General features: G+C 40.5%; 1 long non-coding RNA gene across 1 annotated transcript; it reads left to right on the top strand.

The window, feature by feature from the left end:
* The first annotated feature begins 11,433 nt into the window (after window positions 1-11,433).
* On the top strand, window positions 11,434-17,062 carry LOC106490636 (uncharacterized). The gene is made up of 3 exons (XR_001293643.2): window positions 11,434-11,455; window positions 15,104-15,174; window positions 16,991-17,062. It is a non-coding gene; the product is annotated as an uncharacterized lncRNA (long non-coding RNA).
* Window positions 17,063-17,466: the final 404 nt, after the last annotated feature.

Raw genomic sequence — 17,466 nt, 5'->3', positions numbered from 1 at the left:
AGAGGTTCAAACTCTTATCTGAACGTAGAAGAACAGTTCCTATAGATTGTCAACTAGGTGTGTGTGTGTGGGGGGGGTTGTTTTGTTTTGTTTTTCTCCTTTATTCATTGCTATAAATGTTGCGGGCATGATATCTCATACTGCAGCTAGCACACTTCCTTGTTATAGACCAAACAGTATGATAACTGTTTCAAAAAAGGTTTTAACTTTTTAGTGCAGAAGATAGGCCATGTTTTGTCAGCAAATATGTTCTCTGATATGCTAAAGAGAAAAAAGTGACCTGGCAGTGATTTTTTTGTTTGTTTGTTCACTTTACAAGCATGCAGAGACCAAATGAAAGAGCAATCATATCTCTTAACCCTTCCCAAACTCCTTTCATGTTATAGGAACATGCTTAAGGTTGTCTCGGTAGGAAGTGCTTGGCTGAAGAGGAAAAATGGTAGGCCATGGTTCAAATAAATCTAATATCTTTCTGCCCTTTCTCAGAAGAAGGATCATAAACAGCTACTCTTCTAACTTCTAGACTGAAAATTAGCTATGGACATGCTGTCTTAAATCTCTGTGGTCAGGGGAATGGTCTGTTTTAACTTTAACTATTTTGTTAGTGCTGCTACACAACTCATCCCCATGCACCACGCCACCCTCTCCTCTCCCCATTGCTGCCTATTCCTGACTTGCATAGAGTGTCTGAGGATGACTTTCAGCATCTCTGATTTCTCTTCAGAAAAATTTTAGTATAGCTGGTCTGTGTGTACATGACTCCACTCCATTCCCTGCACAATTCTTATGTCTGCTTGACAACTGACTTCCTCTGTGACAGGTTAAATATCACCAACATTGAAGGTGTTGAAAAATAGAGTCCAGCCTAGGGGCTCTTCGCTATGCAGTCATGGTCTGAGGAACTGACCGAGCGGCAGTGGGAAAAACACTTAATAAATCATCACTAAAGCAAGAGGTTATGGCTCATTGGAATCTTACTTACTAAATGGTTGACCACAGTTTGGAACCAGAGAAAATCTTGTACATCTTGTGAAGGCAAGCAAAACTTCTTAAGGTGCTTGGAATAGGAACTTCCACTTATGATCTACCAAACAGGTGGGTTAACTTTTTGAGGACTGCTAACTGGGCTTACTAATAGCATCTAAGGTTACCACTGCTGCAAATTAGCATTTCTTCTAGGAGTGACCACAGTCCTGTATTGAGCAATGTCCTCTTCCTTTATTGTTTGTTCTGTGCAGAGCATAGCAATTAATGGTTTGCACGTACCAGAAAACAGTTTTCCAAAACAGTCTGGCTTCCTGAGTTTCTCAGAAAGCATGTATCATGGTTCATTGTGATCTCACAAATTTACAGGACAGTGTAATGTGTAAACAAACTTTATTTTTGCGAGCTTGTTAGGAAAGAAAAAAACAAAGAAGCAAGCAAACAAGCAAAGAGATAATCCCTTCTCTGTAAACTAGCCTAAATCGTTAATTCTGTAGTTACTTAATTCACTAGTTCACTGATTCATTAACTTGATAATTCTTTAATATCGCATGCTTATGAGCAAAATAGTTACCTGACCAACAGTGAGAGTGCTCATCCTTCCTCCTCTGTCATGATGTGACATCCCCTGCATTGCACTGGGAAGCAGGAAAGCCTTGGCATCCAGCTGCTGGTGGAGCCACTCCAAAGGCTCTTTGGGTGAGCTGATATATTTATACCTTCTAGCTCAGGGGTTTGATCTGTACCATCCCTATTGGTCATTTCAGCTACTGGGCAAGGATTTACTTAATTCCAAAGAATTTTGGTCTTATCAGGTGTTAACAAGAAGTTACTTATAAAACTGCAAGAATAGCAGACCTCATTCTTTTTGTCCTTGAGTATCTGGTGTACGTGTTGTTCTTGCTTTAGCCTAATAGCGCTACTCCTAGCATACATCAGGCCTTAGCATGAGCTGTGTGTTAGGCCTGAACTCTGAGCAGGAGTTGAGTGAAGAGTTGCAGCATGTTACAAGCATGATATATAAGCACAGAAAACCAGGACTTCAGCTGTGGAAAGTGCAATTCTCCTTTTTTCCCCCAAATCAGGTTTCTCTTATTGGTGTTGGCTGCCTGCCGTAGCTGGTGATATTTTGGAAAGTTTGGGGTAAAACAGTAAAAACACTTTGGTGTGCAGAATTAAAAGGATTTTTTTTCTCCATCTTATTACAGAATTTGTATAACTGTTTCCACTGTGTGGCTGTTATTACTCCTGTGTACTAAAACAGGACCTTGGAAAGCTGTGGAAGAAGAAACTCCTTTTGGTTCTTCAGCAATAGAAAGCTGAGGAGTGCTGGAAATGGTTCTCCCCACTGCTCCGGTGAAGATGTCCTGTACCAAGCATGCTCCCTTTCTGCTTTCTCTGCACAACGAGTATATGCCATTTCCAAATGGCTCTTGGCTGGCAAGCTGTGAGAAGCGGGTGGAAAAGTGAAGGCGAGGAGAGGGAAATAGAAGGCAGATGAAGGGGATCTAGAAAGGCATTTAGGAGGGACAGGACAGAATTTACAGTATCCTTCATTTACCCTCACTTCCTAATTTCAGAATACTAGGCTTTATAATCTAAATGTTTTCGTGGCTTTATGGCTTTGCTTTACAGGCAGAACTCTAGCGTCTGTGGTGGTGCGGGCTTGTCTTTGACAAGCGTCATGGCAGGAACTGTAGCAAGTGGAGTGGAAGTGGTGTACTTATTGTAATGACTTTGCTTAACTAATACACTCGCGTGCATGTGCTCTTGCGCTCTATCTCTCTCTGTCTCTCAGCCACTTTTAATAACATAAACTACCTAGAGTTGGATTACAAAGTGGACATCCTAATTTTACACTACATTTGCTCTTTCTGCTCTCTTCAGTCAAATTTTAGATTTAATAGATCATCTCTAAGATATTTTTATTTGCCTTTCAGAAAATCTGTCTCGCTACATTGTGTGTGTATATATGCATTTTTTTCCCTATGTATTTAACTTTCACAGGTTTGCCTTTTAGAACTAGTGAGTTAATAATCTTCCCTTCTGCATTAATTCTGCCTGAATAGAAACTGTCTGTACTCAGGAATGGAAACTGCCTACATACAGGTTTGCTCTATTCAAGAGAGCTAAGAAAGTGGAACCTCCCATTATGATCTGTAATTACTGTCTATACTGTTTTTTTGTATACTATTTTTCCTTTAAAAAAGGAGTTTTAAAAAATGTTGTTCATTCATAGTTTTCTACTCATTTTTTCCCATCGCGCTGCCAAGTTGTCCTTTCTGTTGTGTATGGGAGGAAAGGGATCCTGATGTGATTGATGTTTTGACTGCTGCAGGGATCAGTTTTCTGACTCCTGTTTATTGCTCGCTAGTAGACATTTAACACCCAGTGTGCTTATGTGTGGATACTACGTTCATGCTAGTAGGTCAAACTTTATCAATAGATAGCTGTTGTGACTGACACATCAGCATTGATGAAAAGGTTACTGAATGGATATGCAAGCAAAAATTGAGTTGTATTGAAAGGGATATCTGATTAGTGATTATGGAATAAAAATCCTTATGTTTAATCTACCCTTTTTTCACCATCCCAAGCACTCTTCAGCTCAAAATCTAAGCTTGTATACTTAGGCAAAACTCTTATATTGAGCCAACTACCTTGTCTTTATGCAATTGAGGACTTAGAATAGGTTTCAATTCTAGTTCTACCCAGGTGCACCAGAACTCACTCTTTAATAAATAGCTTTTATTTATTTGCAGGGATGCAGTGTCACTCTGAGCTTTACTGTGAGGCTCATGCTCCATTGACCAAAGTAGAAACAGCATCTCTGTTTTGACTCTCGGGGCCTGAACCAGAAGCCTTCTTTCCCCACCAAGGTTTATGGCAGATGGATCAATCTTCTGCAAAAGACATTTCTCTTTAGGATTTTTCTCATGAAGTTGTTGAAAAAAGGTTTACCACTTATTTCCAGCACTATGTGGTTCTGAGACCAATGACTTGACAAATCCAGCTGTCTGGGCAACAGTAGGGAGTACAAATACGTAGCTTTTTCCTGGACTTGCTAAGAAGTTACAGACCTTTCCAAGAAGCATAAATAGATGAGAGCCTTCTTTCAGATAATAAAAGAAATATGAAGCATAAAATTCAGAGCACCCAGGAGTGTATTGTGGTAGGTCACTGACTGAGTACAATAATACTGTGCTGTAGTCCAGTCATGAATCAGCTCAGCTTTGTCCCTTAGCCAAAGTGTTTGTTACTGATAGCGCTTGCTCTCCCCCTTCTCTTTGCATTCTCTCTCTCACGTGCACAGATGTGCTCGCTCTCACTCACATGCACACTCTTACTTCTGCTCTTTCTTTCTCTCTCTCACTATGCCTTTACTTCATCTTGTATATCTACAGGACTAACACTGAGAAACATACTACCACATGTCATTGTTGGTATTTGATTGCTAAATGTCTTAAGCCATTTGCATAGAAAAGTTTGGGGGTTTGAAAGGCAGTAACTTATTCACAGCTTTATGCACCAGTATAACTCAAAGCCACTGAAGCAGATTCAGTAGAGGGCCACCAAAATGGTTGGGAGCAGGTGCCCTTGCTCTGTGAGGAGAGGCTGAGGGAGATGGGCTTGTTCAGCCTGGAGAAGAGATGACTTTGGGGAGATCTAATAGCCTTCCTGCACCTATGGGGAGGTTATTGAGAAGAGGGAGCAAGGCTCTTCACAGTGGTGCATGGTGGGAATATGAGAGGCAATTGGCACAAGTTGCAGTGAGAAGTTCAGACAGGATATAAGGAGAAACGCTTCCTCATGAAAATGGCCAAGGAGTGGAGCCCAGAGAGGTTGTGCAGTCTCCAGCTTTGGGTTTGCAAGCTGTGAGCAAACTGCTTTGATCCCATGGCTGACTCTGCTCTGAGCAGGAGGTTGAACTAGAGACCTACAGATGTCCCTTTCAACCTGAATTATCCTCTGATCCTATGAATTACTTTGTACTAACAGAAAATGGAAGTAGATTTTGGTTGTCAGCTTTGATTAGAAGAAGGAAGCTGGGAAGAGTCAATGGATCTTAAATATGAGATAAAGCTTTATTTACATTGCCTTTTCTGGTTCTGTTTGAGCAGTTCACAAAAGCAGCAGCCATTGCAGTGGTGGTGAAATATGATAAACTTTTGCGGACAGTGTCTGCTTAACAGACTAAGAAAAGTCTTCTTCCTTGTTCTGTATTCCCTGCAAATGTTTCAAGTTACTTATGGACTTTTCTCCAGTGTTTCTATTTTCGCCTCATACACCTTGCTTTGTGCCTTTGACACTTGAAGAATGGTACTCACTTATTTGAACTTAATGTAGTCTAGCAACGATCACTTCTCTGCTATGTGAAGTTATAAAGGATCACAGAAGGGTAGCAAGGATATAATACAATGGTAGGTGGCACAACAGTTTGATAGACTTTCACCTTTGAGGACCTTGGTCCTGATTTTTTTTTTTTTTTTTTCCAAACAAGACTGGATTAAAATGGTTTTATTTGAGTCCAGAGGAGAAATATGTTAATCTCATGTAATCCTCATTCCACCTCCTATAGTGGAGATGAGGAGACAAATGCTAGCTGAATAATGGATGCTCTAGATTAGGATTCAGTTATGTGTGGAGTTTATAGATAAAACTTGTTCAAAATGGGAAGTGTTAAAAAGTTGAGTGTATATGCTTCACTTTGGAACCCAGCCTTCTACTTAGCTAACCAAGCTGGAGTAGAACAGTGTTATTGAACTCAATATTAAAATATTATCATTTAATTTAATTGTAATGATAAATCAATAGAGACCATTTACTACTTAGAAAATCTAATGGATCTTGTGCCAATAACCATTACTAATGACTTTCAGCACTTCAAAGGGAAAAACACTGTGTGCAAAAGTGTATCCAATGTTCAAAATAAAAAAACAAACCATTGTGTTGAATTAGAGAAAACTGTGTGTTACCTTCCATGAGATAATCACTTGCCTCGACTATATCTAGGCATGTGGCTTGAAAGCTGACCATTCTCTTCCTCCTGGAAGAGATGGTTCCTTGCATCTATGTACAATTTCTGATTTAGTACTGTCATAGAATAGATTTCAGTTTTGCTCTTTAAAAACTTGAAGTGGTGAATTCAAGTCAAACAACTGACACATATAGGAGAGAGGGGAAATACCAAAGCCAGGTCTTTCAGTAGATGTGTTTAAAGCAGTATATCAAGACACTTTTAAGACTTATGAACACTTTTAGTAGAAGAATTTTTGTTGCCTTTCAACCTAAATGCATCTAAAACAACTGTCTGGGAATAAATGTCTCCACAACAATGTTTTCTAAAGAATTTGACAAAAGTCAGTGGGTTCAAGAGGAGGCAGCAGCATACTTTTATTCTGTTTAATGGCACCTTTGTTCAAGCCTAAGGTTTTTAAGTGCTCCCACATAACAAATGATAAATGACATGACTGAAGAAGGCACTAATATCAGCAAGGTTATAGGCTGTCTCTTCTTTTGCAGTAAAAATGTGTGCTTTTTTTTTTTTTTTTTTTTTTTACTATAGTCTTCTGGCTGATTTTTACTCCCTAGATTATTTCAGAATAGTTCTCTCTGCTCATCACTTACCAAGGAACTGTTTGATATCTTGTTTTTACCACCAAATTATAATTCTTCTGAAAGGAGATTTTATTGTCGCAGTGGTAAAAACAATTCTTATTGTAGAAACTCTCCCTAAACCAGCATCCAGACCAGTGGGAACTCTGATTTCTGCCAACTCTAATTTTTGTTCCTGTGAGAATGTCTTAGAAAATTTCTTGGCATAAAGGTAATGTGCATGATAAGCCCAGCAGCACACCTCTGCAGGTAAGTAACTGTCAAAGAGAGTTGTTTTCTCTCTAACTTCACACTAGGACAGCTTTGTTTAAGCTTCACTGATGTCTAACATTAGGATACATGATATCAGAATTGCTCCCTTCAATCTACCCTCACATATTATAGATGTGGCCTGGCCCAAAACCAGATATTCTGTAAAAACCCGAACGCACAGAGTGCTAAATTCCTCTCTGTGCCCCCAGTTCTCATTGACAGTAGTATCTTCTAGAGGCAAGCTGTTGCATGTAGCATGTAAATGTGTGTAGCCATGATAATGAAACCAAGCATAGTTGAATTATATTGCCGAAAAAGGAATTGTCTTTTCTTTAATACCTTTAATTCAAAGGTTTAAGGAGAGGACTGGATCTGTGTCCTGGGCCTTGCCTCTCTGATGAAGGGCTTTGGACAGAACCTCATTGTAAGGAACAGAACCGGGAATTAAAATACAGACTCTAAAAAGCACATCTGTCCCTGCTGCCTATTTTCCTAGATATCCTGGAGTCAGAAGTGAAAAAGATAATGTTCTAGTTGCCTGCAGTTCAACTTTGTACCATTAAAGACAGCCATGTTTTGGCACTGTAGGCAGAAGAATAACTTTTACAACTGCACATTGCTGTGTCGTGTCATGGTAGTGTCCTCATGACGCTTGGGTCCTACTTTATGAGAAAGCGTAAGGTAGAAGGTAGTAAGATTCTGCACCTCTGGAGAGATGTCCTGCTCTTTGTAGGAGGTGGTATTACTCTGGCAGATATATCTTGATTTTAATTTTCCCAGAAATCAGCCTGTCTAAGGATAACTGCAGTGCATTTGCATGGATCTTCCTCTCGTGGTCTTAGTTCTGCAGATGGAGTGCTTGCACAAGTTGTCTGTGCTCTCTTGGTGTACTCAAGTTGGAGCTTTTTTGTCAGGCTGGCGCTTTCATTTTGAAGTTTTTTTTCAGGACTTGGGATCAGGGGAAAGTTGTCTTCATCTTCTAGGCCAGGGAAAGGTAAAATCCACCGTTGGCAGCAGGAGAGGGGAGATTTAGTATAGGGAATGTTTTCAACTTTCCCAGTACCTGTAAAACTTTTGACACACATGTTAATTACTAAACAGTATAGCACAAAAATGGAAAATAGCTTCATTGCTGCTTTAGGTTTTGCTGATTGCCTGCCAGTGATTTTGCTGCTGTTTTGATGTCTGAATATTAAAATCAGAGAGGCACACGCAGTGTCTTATCTACCTAACTGTTCCTGAATGCTGATTTTACTATTCATAATGGCAGAAAGCCAAAACCTTCAGGTCTGATTCTGTCCCTGCTTTATATTACTGCAAATAGCAAGTAGTTCTGTTGAAATACCATATGTTTTTAAAACTTGAGTAAGCAGCCAAACAGTCAGTTTCTGTGTGAGTGCATTAGAATAGATACATAAGTGAAACTCAGCCTGTTGTCATCTTTGCAGAGTAAATTCAACTGAGGCAACTTGAAGATACAACTCAGAAAATGAAGACACTGCACTGGAGCTATGCTATCTCCAGCCTAGTGTCTTTCATTTACTATTGACCATTTCTGCTGGTTTCTAGAAAAGTCATAAACTTTCTGTCTCTTCTGTAGAAGCCCTGTAAACTCTGCGACTTAATGACATCAGAGAGAAGAAAAAAAAATTAAATTTTCTAGAGCATTGAGGTACTGAATACCATTAAGCAAGTGGGAAGTAGTTGCCATACGTCATGGCGGAACTGAGGTGGGTTGGCCATGAGAACAAATCTGTAGCACCCAGTGACTGATAATCTAAAGCTTATTTACTAAGCAAGATAGGTATAGCAGGTGGATAGCAATTTCTGTTCTGTGACACATCTTACGTATTCATACCAAGGAAGGCTCCTGCCCCTCTGGTACAGTTTAGACAGGCACCATGGACCAAAGGGATCAGGACAATTACTCTTTCTGCCCAACTGACATATTGGATCCTTGTTGGTGACCCAGCCCCTACAGCTCCTACTGTAGGGTAGCCTTCCTAGAATAGGAATGTAGCCTTCCTAAGAAGGCTTAGCCTTCTGCACAGTGTCAGACATCCATGCCCACATTCCCCCCCGCCCCAGGGGTTATTGTCTTCTCTATGACACTCTCATTTCCCCTCCCAAAGGTGTTTCAGAAAGTGTGACGTTCCAACAGTTGCATAACAAGTTCGTCTGCTGCTTCCCGGTTGTCCAGACCATACTGTACTGTCAGAGCTAGGCAGATGCAGTCAAGGTCTCATTTATTTGGGTGGCGCTTTTGGGTGAGCTTCACACCATGACACTTATATCTGCAAAAGTCTGAACCCAAGTTATGGTGGCTTTTTTTTCTTTCACTTGCTGACATTCCAGGCACAGTTTTTGGCAGAGGGTGCTGTCGAAAAGCTTTCAGAGCAGGCAAACCATCTGTAGGGATGGGAATTGGCTGCTGAGACAAGAGTGCGCAGGGATATTTTGATATGATGCTCATTTTCTCAGGACTAAAGCAACAGCTGGCTGTCCTTTACCTTTTGAAGTTTTGACAATCTAGCTTTTTTTTCTATGCATGCTTTCTTTCTAAGATATGCAAAGCATTTTCTGTATGAACCCTTTAGAGTGTGAATTTTTGTATCTCTTTAAAGGATGTCTTCCCTTTTTGAGAGCCCAGGAGGATATGACCATGGTACAATGATACCAAGTTTCTATAAATAAAAGAAAATAAAATGATGTTATATGCGACTTGGGTTGGATGTGCTGTTTGCTTGTAGGAAATGTGCATGTGCCTGTCTTTTGGTTTGTATTAATGTTTTGGTAATGTTTGCAAGCAAGCTAAGGGAAATATGTTGGAATAATGTTGAAAATGGGATTAATTTGGTAAGTGCTTCTTGTTCTCCTCCTCAGGTTGTGAAGTTTCTATGTTTAACAGGTTCTGCTGATCTCTACTGGCATCTCATTTTTAGTGACTTGTATTTTGTGAGAGTTTATTTTTCATTCTCTATTGAGAGAGTGATGCACACATTTTAGTTGGTTACTGTTTTGTTTTTGAAAATTCAATCCTTTTTTTCCCCCAATAGATGCTATTTTTAAAACTTAGTCTTGTACATTTGTCGTCTTTGAAATAATTATTTGTCTTGTAGTGCTGAATATCTGTGCTGGAAACCATCTTGGGGAAAGAGATGCTATCCCGACACCATTTGGTTTTGATCCCCGTAGTGCTACATGATTGAAGGGCATGCATACTCCTCAGGCTGGAAGAGTGCCAGAAGCAGCATGTCCTTTCTGTGTATCGATTAGCAGTGGGAATAGTCAGTCAGACAACAGACCTGTTTCAAAGACTTGCTTGTTGCTTGAGCTTGGATTTGTTTTACATAATCACTGAAATTATTCTAAATTCTACAGAAGACATCAAATCCTATCACCTGTTAGCTTTATGGTGTCCTCTGGCACTGTGTGTATGAACTTCAAAACTATGTGGCCTGATTGTGTATGAACTTCAAAGCTATGTGGCCTGATTTCTGACTGTTGGACCCTTGCTTTTTGTCTTAAATTTACAGACAGAGGTTAAGATCTTTGGTCTGTAAAGCCTTCACAGATGAGATGAGTTAACTGCACTCCTGTTAAGCCTTAAAAATTCACTTGGCTGTGCATTCTCTATCCAGGCCATCCTGAGGAGAGGAGACTGTTTAGCATGTATTGCCACCTACCCTGGGATTTCACTGGGTTGCTAAGCTTGCTTTATAGAGCTTGCCTTTGAACTGTAGGTGTTTGGTATGTGGCCTGTGTTATGGCATGTCACAGCCACAGGGATTTTTGAGCCTTCTGTTGCTGAGAATTAATGTCATAATCCCTGCTTTTTAAGTAGATAAGAGTTTACAATCTTGTCAAGGCAGGGGAGGGGGAGAAGACTGCCTCTGTAATAGCATGGTGTACAGGTAGGATAAAGGAGTGCTAGTTTGTGTGATTGAATGCTTTGCTTGCTGGTGATACCTGGCTGGCTGGAGTCTTTCACTTCTTTCACTTCCCCCTCTACTCAGCCCTGGTGAGGCCACATCTGGAGTACTGCGTCCAGTTCTGGGCCCCCCAGTACAAGAGGGACGTGGCACTACTGGAGCAAGTCCAGCGAAGGGCTACAAAGATGATTAGGGGACTGGAGCATCTCTCTTATGAGGAAAGACTGAGAGAGCTGGGCCTGTTTAGCCTGGAGAAGAGAAGGCTGAGAGGAGATCTTATCAATGCGTACAAGTATCTGAAGGGAGGGTGTCGAGAGGATGGGACCAGACTCTTTTCAGTGGTGCCCAGAGACAGGACGCGAGGCAACGGGCACAAACTGAAACACAGACACTTCCATCTGAACATGAGAAAAAACTTTTTCACTGTGAGGGTGACAGAGCACTGGAACAGGTTGCCCGGAGAGGTGGTGGAGTCTCCTTCTCTGGAGATATTCAAAACGCGCCTGGATGCAATCCTGTGCAATGTGCTTTAGGTGACCCTGCTTGAGCAGGGGGGTTGGACTAGATGATCTCCAGAGGTCCCTTCCAACCTCAGCGATTCTGTGATTCTGTGATTCTGAAAAGCATGATGCCCTCATTGAGACAGAAAGCAGCATTCTGTACTTTTAGAGGTAACTATTACTTTCCTTTGTTATTTCATTGCTCCACCAGTGCCTGTTGGTGAGAGAGGCCTTGCCCAGTCATATTCTCCTCAAGGTCTGGTAAGAGTTGCCAAAAATGACTAGAGTAATATTGCCTTTCTGTAACACCCTGCAGACCAATCCTGGCTACCCGCTTTCTCTGTAGTGTACTTGCATGGGGCCAGGTAAATTCCCCATGCTTTCTTAGTGGGTTTTGGGAGAATGTCAGTCTTCAGGAGTATCTAAATGTATTTTAGTACTTAAATATGTAATTGTATTGGAAGTGTCATCTCTAGAAAGGGCAACTAGAGATCGGAGTCAAAGGTAACTTATGGCCTAAAGCTCACTTAAGAGTCAACCAACTTTAGTTTTGATTTTTCAGTGGGACTTGACCATGATGTTTGTAGGCATCCTTTGTTAGCCGGCAGTGGAGTCCTCTATTTCATAATCCTGTTGCTTCTGTTTTAACTCTCCATCTGAGCTGTTGGGAAGTCTGTTGCCTTTGTTTCTAGGGGAGTATTTTTCTGTTTAAGCTTCAGGTAATATATGTATCTCTAGATAACCTGGGTAGTTGTGGCTGCTTCCCTACCTCCACGGTGAACTGCAGTCCCCAGTAAAGCACAACATCTTGGCAATGTTTTTTTTCCTGAACCACTGGCTTTGTGTATTACCATCCATGTTCTAGAAGAACTACTTTTTTTCAGAAGAATTGTGAAAGAAACTCAAGAAAAATGTATCCTAGTGCCTAAAGTGCTCAGCTAGAGATAGACTGCGTTTGTGGTGGCAAATCAGGGTAGAAGCCTGGACTTCTGGAGAAGAGATGGCTTCAGGAGGACCTAATAGCAGCCTGCCCATATGAATGTTATCAAGAAGGCTTTGAGGTTATCAAGAAGATGGAGCAAGTCTGTTCACAGCAGTGCATGGTGAGAGGATGAGGGACAATGTACATAAGCTGAAATGAGAGATTCAGACTAAATATAAGGAGAAACTTTTTCCCTATGAGGACAGTGAAACAGTTGCCCAGCGAGGCTGTGCATTCTCCAGCTTGGAGGTTTTCAAGACTTGACTGTATCAAGCCCTGAGCAACTTTGGTCCCATGGCTGAACCTGCTGTGAGTAGGAGGTTGGACTAGAGACCTCCTGAGATCCCTTCTAACCTGAATTATCCTGTAATCTTGTTAGTCACAGACCTTCCTCTGAAGACAGTATAAAGCACTTGGGTTTTGGTCACTTGTGGTAGAGCCCGTGTGGCCTCCTGGAAACAAGAGTCTGCCCAGGCCAATGAGTGCAGCCTCCCTGCAAGATGCTGTGCCCAGCCTGTCCTGGTGAGGGGACAAGCAGCATGGATGCCTGATGCGGGGCCCCTCCATGGGCCTGTGGGGGGTGCCTGGAGGGTCTTTCTTCCCAGTGTGGGGTTAGTGGGTTGTAGGGAGCGCCAGGGGTGACGGTGCAGCTGGAGCACCTGCATAGCCCATGGGAGGTGGTGCAAGAGGAGAGCCTGTGCGCTCCAGGGGAGGGGAAGTGTCTGTGTGCAACCCATACGCTGTGGTGCAGGTGCTTGTGATTACAACTTTGGGGGACTCATTTTAGAAGGATGTTCAGAAATAGGTGTTTATTAACATTTTTTGTAAGTGTATAGTATTGTTGTTTATCTGTTGTATTGTTGATGTTGGTCCTGAATATATAGTTCTCTGCTTGCCAGTTAATTACATGTTGTTAATAAATCAATAAACTGTTTCAATCCTGATTTGATTTAAATCATGTGAGCTGAGCAGTTTTTTCAGCCGCTTTCAACTTCATCACTGCATTTTTGTAAAGTGGTGGGACTTTAAATTGTTCAGAGCTTTGTGGAAGCTCTGTCTACAGAGTTTTCTTCAGTGAGCATCCCCAAAACAGTAAGAGGACTTTGAATCTTGAAAGAAAAACAAGAATATTGACCTTTTAAAGGTACAGAACACTTGGGCAGAATAGAAACAGTAGGTATCTGTAAAAATAAATAAATAAAAATCCCCTTTCTGCTCCACTGTGTCCTTATGGGACAGAATCTTTCTTCCGGGTTTTCTTTCAAACCAACTGCCTGTTAGAGCACTCTAGAGAGCAACTAAATATTACACAGTTTCCCCGTGTCCTCATGCTGTATTTTTCTTCCTGATCTTCACAGAACTCTCCCAATCCAGCTTGATGCTGTAGGCTTCCAGTTGAGTGGGTGTCTCTGGCTTCCTCTCATTTCTGCCTGCATCACCTGTGCTCTGGGAAAGTTCACCCCATCCTAGGGAAGGTACAACATCCCCTTTACCTGCTCCAATTTGCAAGTAAAGAGGAGACCTTCTTCTGTAGTGACCAGCTGCATCTTTTTAAGGAATATAACATGGAATAAATTAAAATGTGTCTTATACCATCTATCACAGCACTGTTTTCTGTCTGAAAAATATTTTTCTCAGATTTTTTTTTTTCCATTGGGGTAAGAAAGGAAAAATATTTTGACCTATATTTTAAAGGAATTTCAGAATGAATGAACTTGTTTGTGTAAACTTTCTCCCCCTTAAAACTGAAAACTTCTGTAAAGTTGAATTTGCTTTTGTCTCCCTGAGCTGAGATTCTCCCAAGCTATTTTTTAAATTTTATGTTCTAAATCTTTTTGTGATATTGCTTATATTGGTTAGTGTAATGCGTTTTTTATAGATTCCAGAGTAACCAGTAAACCAGAGTTTTGCTGGGATCTGAAACCATTGATTCACAGATGATTTATAAACTAAAATTGTGATCCCATTCAGTCAATGGTTGTGACTTTGTTTTATATTTTCCCTATATGACAAAGTCTTTGCAGTGTTGCAGAAGCATTTATCTCTCACAGGATGTTTCCATGTTTGTGCGGTGTTATTTACTTGTACTCAGTGTAAACTCTTCAGTGTGTCACAATTAACCTAACATTTTGAAATGGTGTGTTTAGGCATCTTCAGGAGTTATAACATTTGCAAAGTACTGTGATTTCAAAGTAATGCATAATGAAACTTACTATTAATCAAAATTGTTTTTCCACCTTTACATGTATGAGTTAAAGGACTTGTACAAGGATGCCCACTTAGAGTATTATGCAGTTTTATTTCTATGTTTTCTTGTTGTTAGTAGATGAAATTGAAGAATAAAAGAGTTGCCCTTGGATATTTAATGCTTATTGTCATCTTAAATCATGAGTCTGATCTGCAAAAAACAATGCTTCAGATTTGTTGGCATGACTTCTGGTTTTTGAGCCTTTATGGGCTTTGACTTTTCAAGCTGTTCTCTGCATCTCATGGCCAAAAACTTCTTAATAGAAAATGTTAGATTCCTACATAGCTACATGAGTCAGCAGCTGAGGATAAAGAGAAACGCCAAATTTTGTGAGTCTTCCGATAAAAGCCTGAGTTGGTAGCATTCTGTTCAGTGTACATCACTTGTGCCAGCCTATCTAGCCTGAGGGTTGAACATATTATTTCAAAAAGGACAAGGGGCTCACAATCAATACCTCTGGGCCAACTGACTGCCCTGCTATTCTCCCGGGGCTTGATCCACCTCCCATTTAAGTCACTGAAAATTCCCAATGACTTGAGTAGTGTGAGATCAAATTCCTTATGTGCAATTCTTTCTCATTCTTATGCAGAACATAGCCGGAACAAATCAGAGGATGAAGTTTGAAACTTTTTTTTTCCCTCTTCATTTCAACAAGCCTGGGTAAGCAGGAATTCTTAGGTTCACATCAGTCGAAAGCGATTAATTTTTCTTCTGAGAGCAGAATCCAAGATATCTGCTCTTAATGCATAAAAGGACAGCATTTTGCTATATTGCCTGGCAGAGGAGGGGTAAAACTAACCTTTATATCAGCTCTCATGAAACGTTCTCAGAGGAACTGTAGCATACAGTCAACACCATTGTTGATTGCGAATGAATCTGTGTGTCAGTTATGGCATACCATCAGCGATGGTGGGGAGTAATAAATTACAGGATTTTTTTCTGATCTGCATTAGTCAGTCATAATTCAATTTAAATAATAGAGGAAAATATTTGCTACTACAAAGTGGTTTGCTCAGTGCTTCTGTTTTCAGTTCATGTGAGCAGATGCAATCTGGCTGGTTGTCATTGTTCACGTGTAAGAGATGCTTACCAGTAAACACCAGCACTTGCTGACAGTCATTAATGCAGATTGTCTTGGAGGTTTACTAGTGTGTTAATAAAACTGTGGTACATAAGTGCTGGATTTTGTTGCCCCTACTTGGATTCAGCTGAACTTTCCTTTGTTTCTTTTTGAAATTCTTATGGAAGCTCAACTTTAGATAGGTGGTAGAAGATCCAGTTCTAAAACTGCCTCTGTGATAAATGTTGGTGTCCTCTACCTGTCTAGGTAGAGACTATAGCATTTTGCTCTTGCCCTTCAGCTAACATTTGTGTTAAACAAGATGCCATGCCCTTAATCTACTGCACATTCATCCTTTCCTTGGCAATATTTATATTTCTGTCTCAGAGTGTTTCTTATTATCCTTCTGTAATGTTCATTTTCATCTATTCTTTGAGAGAGAAGAGAACAAAATTTCTTAGCATTTGGATTAATTAAATCATTGGCCAATGTCCTGCATGACAATGAAGGAAAAGTCTTTACATCACTGCTTCCAAATGCCAGTGCTTGCTGCTGTGGCTTATATAACCAAACAATTTCTTGATGCATAAAAAGCCTTTTGGGATGCAGTGAACTTTGCAATTGTAAATTGAAAAGGTTTTAGATTTGCATAGAACATCTTACAAATAGTTTTCCATTCAAAAAGTGTTTGGAGACTAAGCAAAGTGGGAAAGGCATTTGTGTTAAGGTAGCTCAAATAAACTGGACCAAATTTCTTCATCACCTTATTTAATGCTTTTATTAGTGAAAGAAAAAGAATGCATTCTTTGATCTACACGTACTCTTCAGAAAAAATCTACTTTATGGAAAGAGACTATATTCAATTGACTTTCTGTACTAGCTTTATGGGGTGTCACCAGATAACCCTATGCTGCATTTCATTTGTCCATAAATGAATAAAGGAGTTATTAAAAAAAAAAAAAATTTAGAACACATCTTTTTCTGGTAGTAGGTGACTAGGAAAAATATAAAGTAGAAATGCACAAGATATCTCCTTTGATTGCATAGTGGTGCATTTGGGCTGCCTGGATAGTTAGCTAGAGATGTACATCCAAGCTGATGTACCTGACCATTATCATGCTGCCATCTACACAAAGTCTTTCTTCTTTGTCTAAGGATGGACACTTCCTAAGCATGCAGGTCCTGTTTCAATTCCTGAGCTAAGCTGCTATTTGCTTTTAGCTGAAGAACTTTTAGTATAGGGGTGCTATGGTCATGGTTAACTGAGTGAGAGTTTTCCCCCAGCAGTTTGGCAATTCTCTATACCCTGAACTTTTTGACATCTTTGCACAACTACTCTCCCTCCTCCATGCATTCTGTTCAGAGGTATTTTTATTATTTGTCTCAATCCTTTGCTTTTCTTGCATATTATTGCAGACTGACAGCAGGTAGCACGTTCTGCCAAATGAGCTAGCTGCGAAGAAGAGCATATGGAAAGCCTTGTAAAAACAGAGGGAATAATCTCAAGACCACAGTTTTAACAGTACCAACAGTATGCACTGCTATGAAGCTTTTGTGAAGTAGCTGTTTTCAGTGGGGATTGATCAACCTTGGCTCTAGTGGTAGGAACAGATGATTTTTTTTTTTTTTGGGGGGGGGGTGAGCAGTGTGACCAGTGTCTTAGCTTGTAGAAGGCCCTGTCTTGTTCCCTTGTTTAACTGAACTCAGCAAGGTGCCAGCCTACAGGCATCCCGTTTTACACATGGAAGGCATGTGAAGATGAATTTTTCGATTGGTTCTTTTAAAATTACAGCCCTATCAAATTACAAACCTATATACTTAGTAATGTGTGAAGGAAGTCAGCCACTGGAGCAGGTACCCAGACATGTTTTTGAACCTCCATTCTTGGAGGA

The sequence above is a fragment of the Apteryx mantelli genome, chromosome 1 (genome assembly GCF_036417845.1).
Source record: "Apteryx mantelli isolate bAptMan1 chromosome 1, bAptMan1.hap1, whole genome shotgun sequence".
Classification (NCBI taxonomy): Eukaryota; Metazoa; Chordata; class Aves; order Apterygiformes; family Apterygidae; genus Apteryx; species Apteryx mantelli.
Note: the sequence above shows the minus strand (reverse complement) of the source record. Positions and strands in the feature narration are given on the sequence as shown.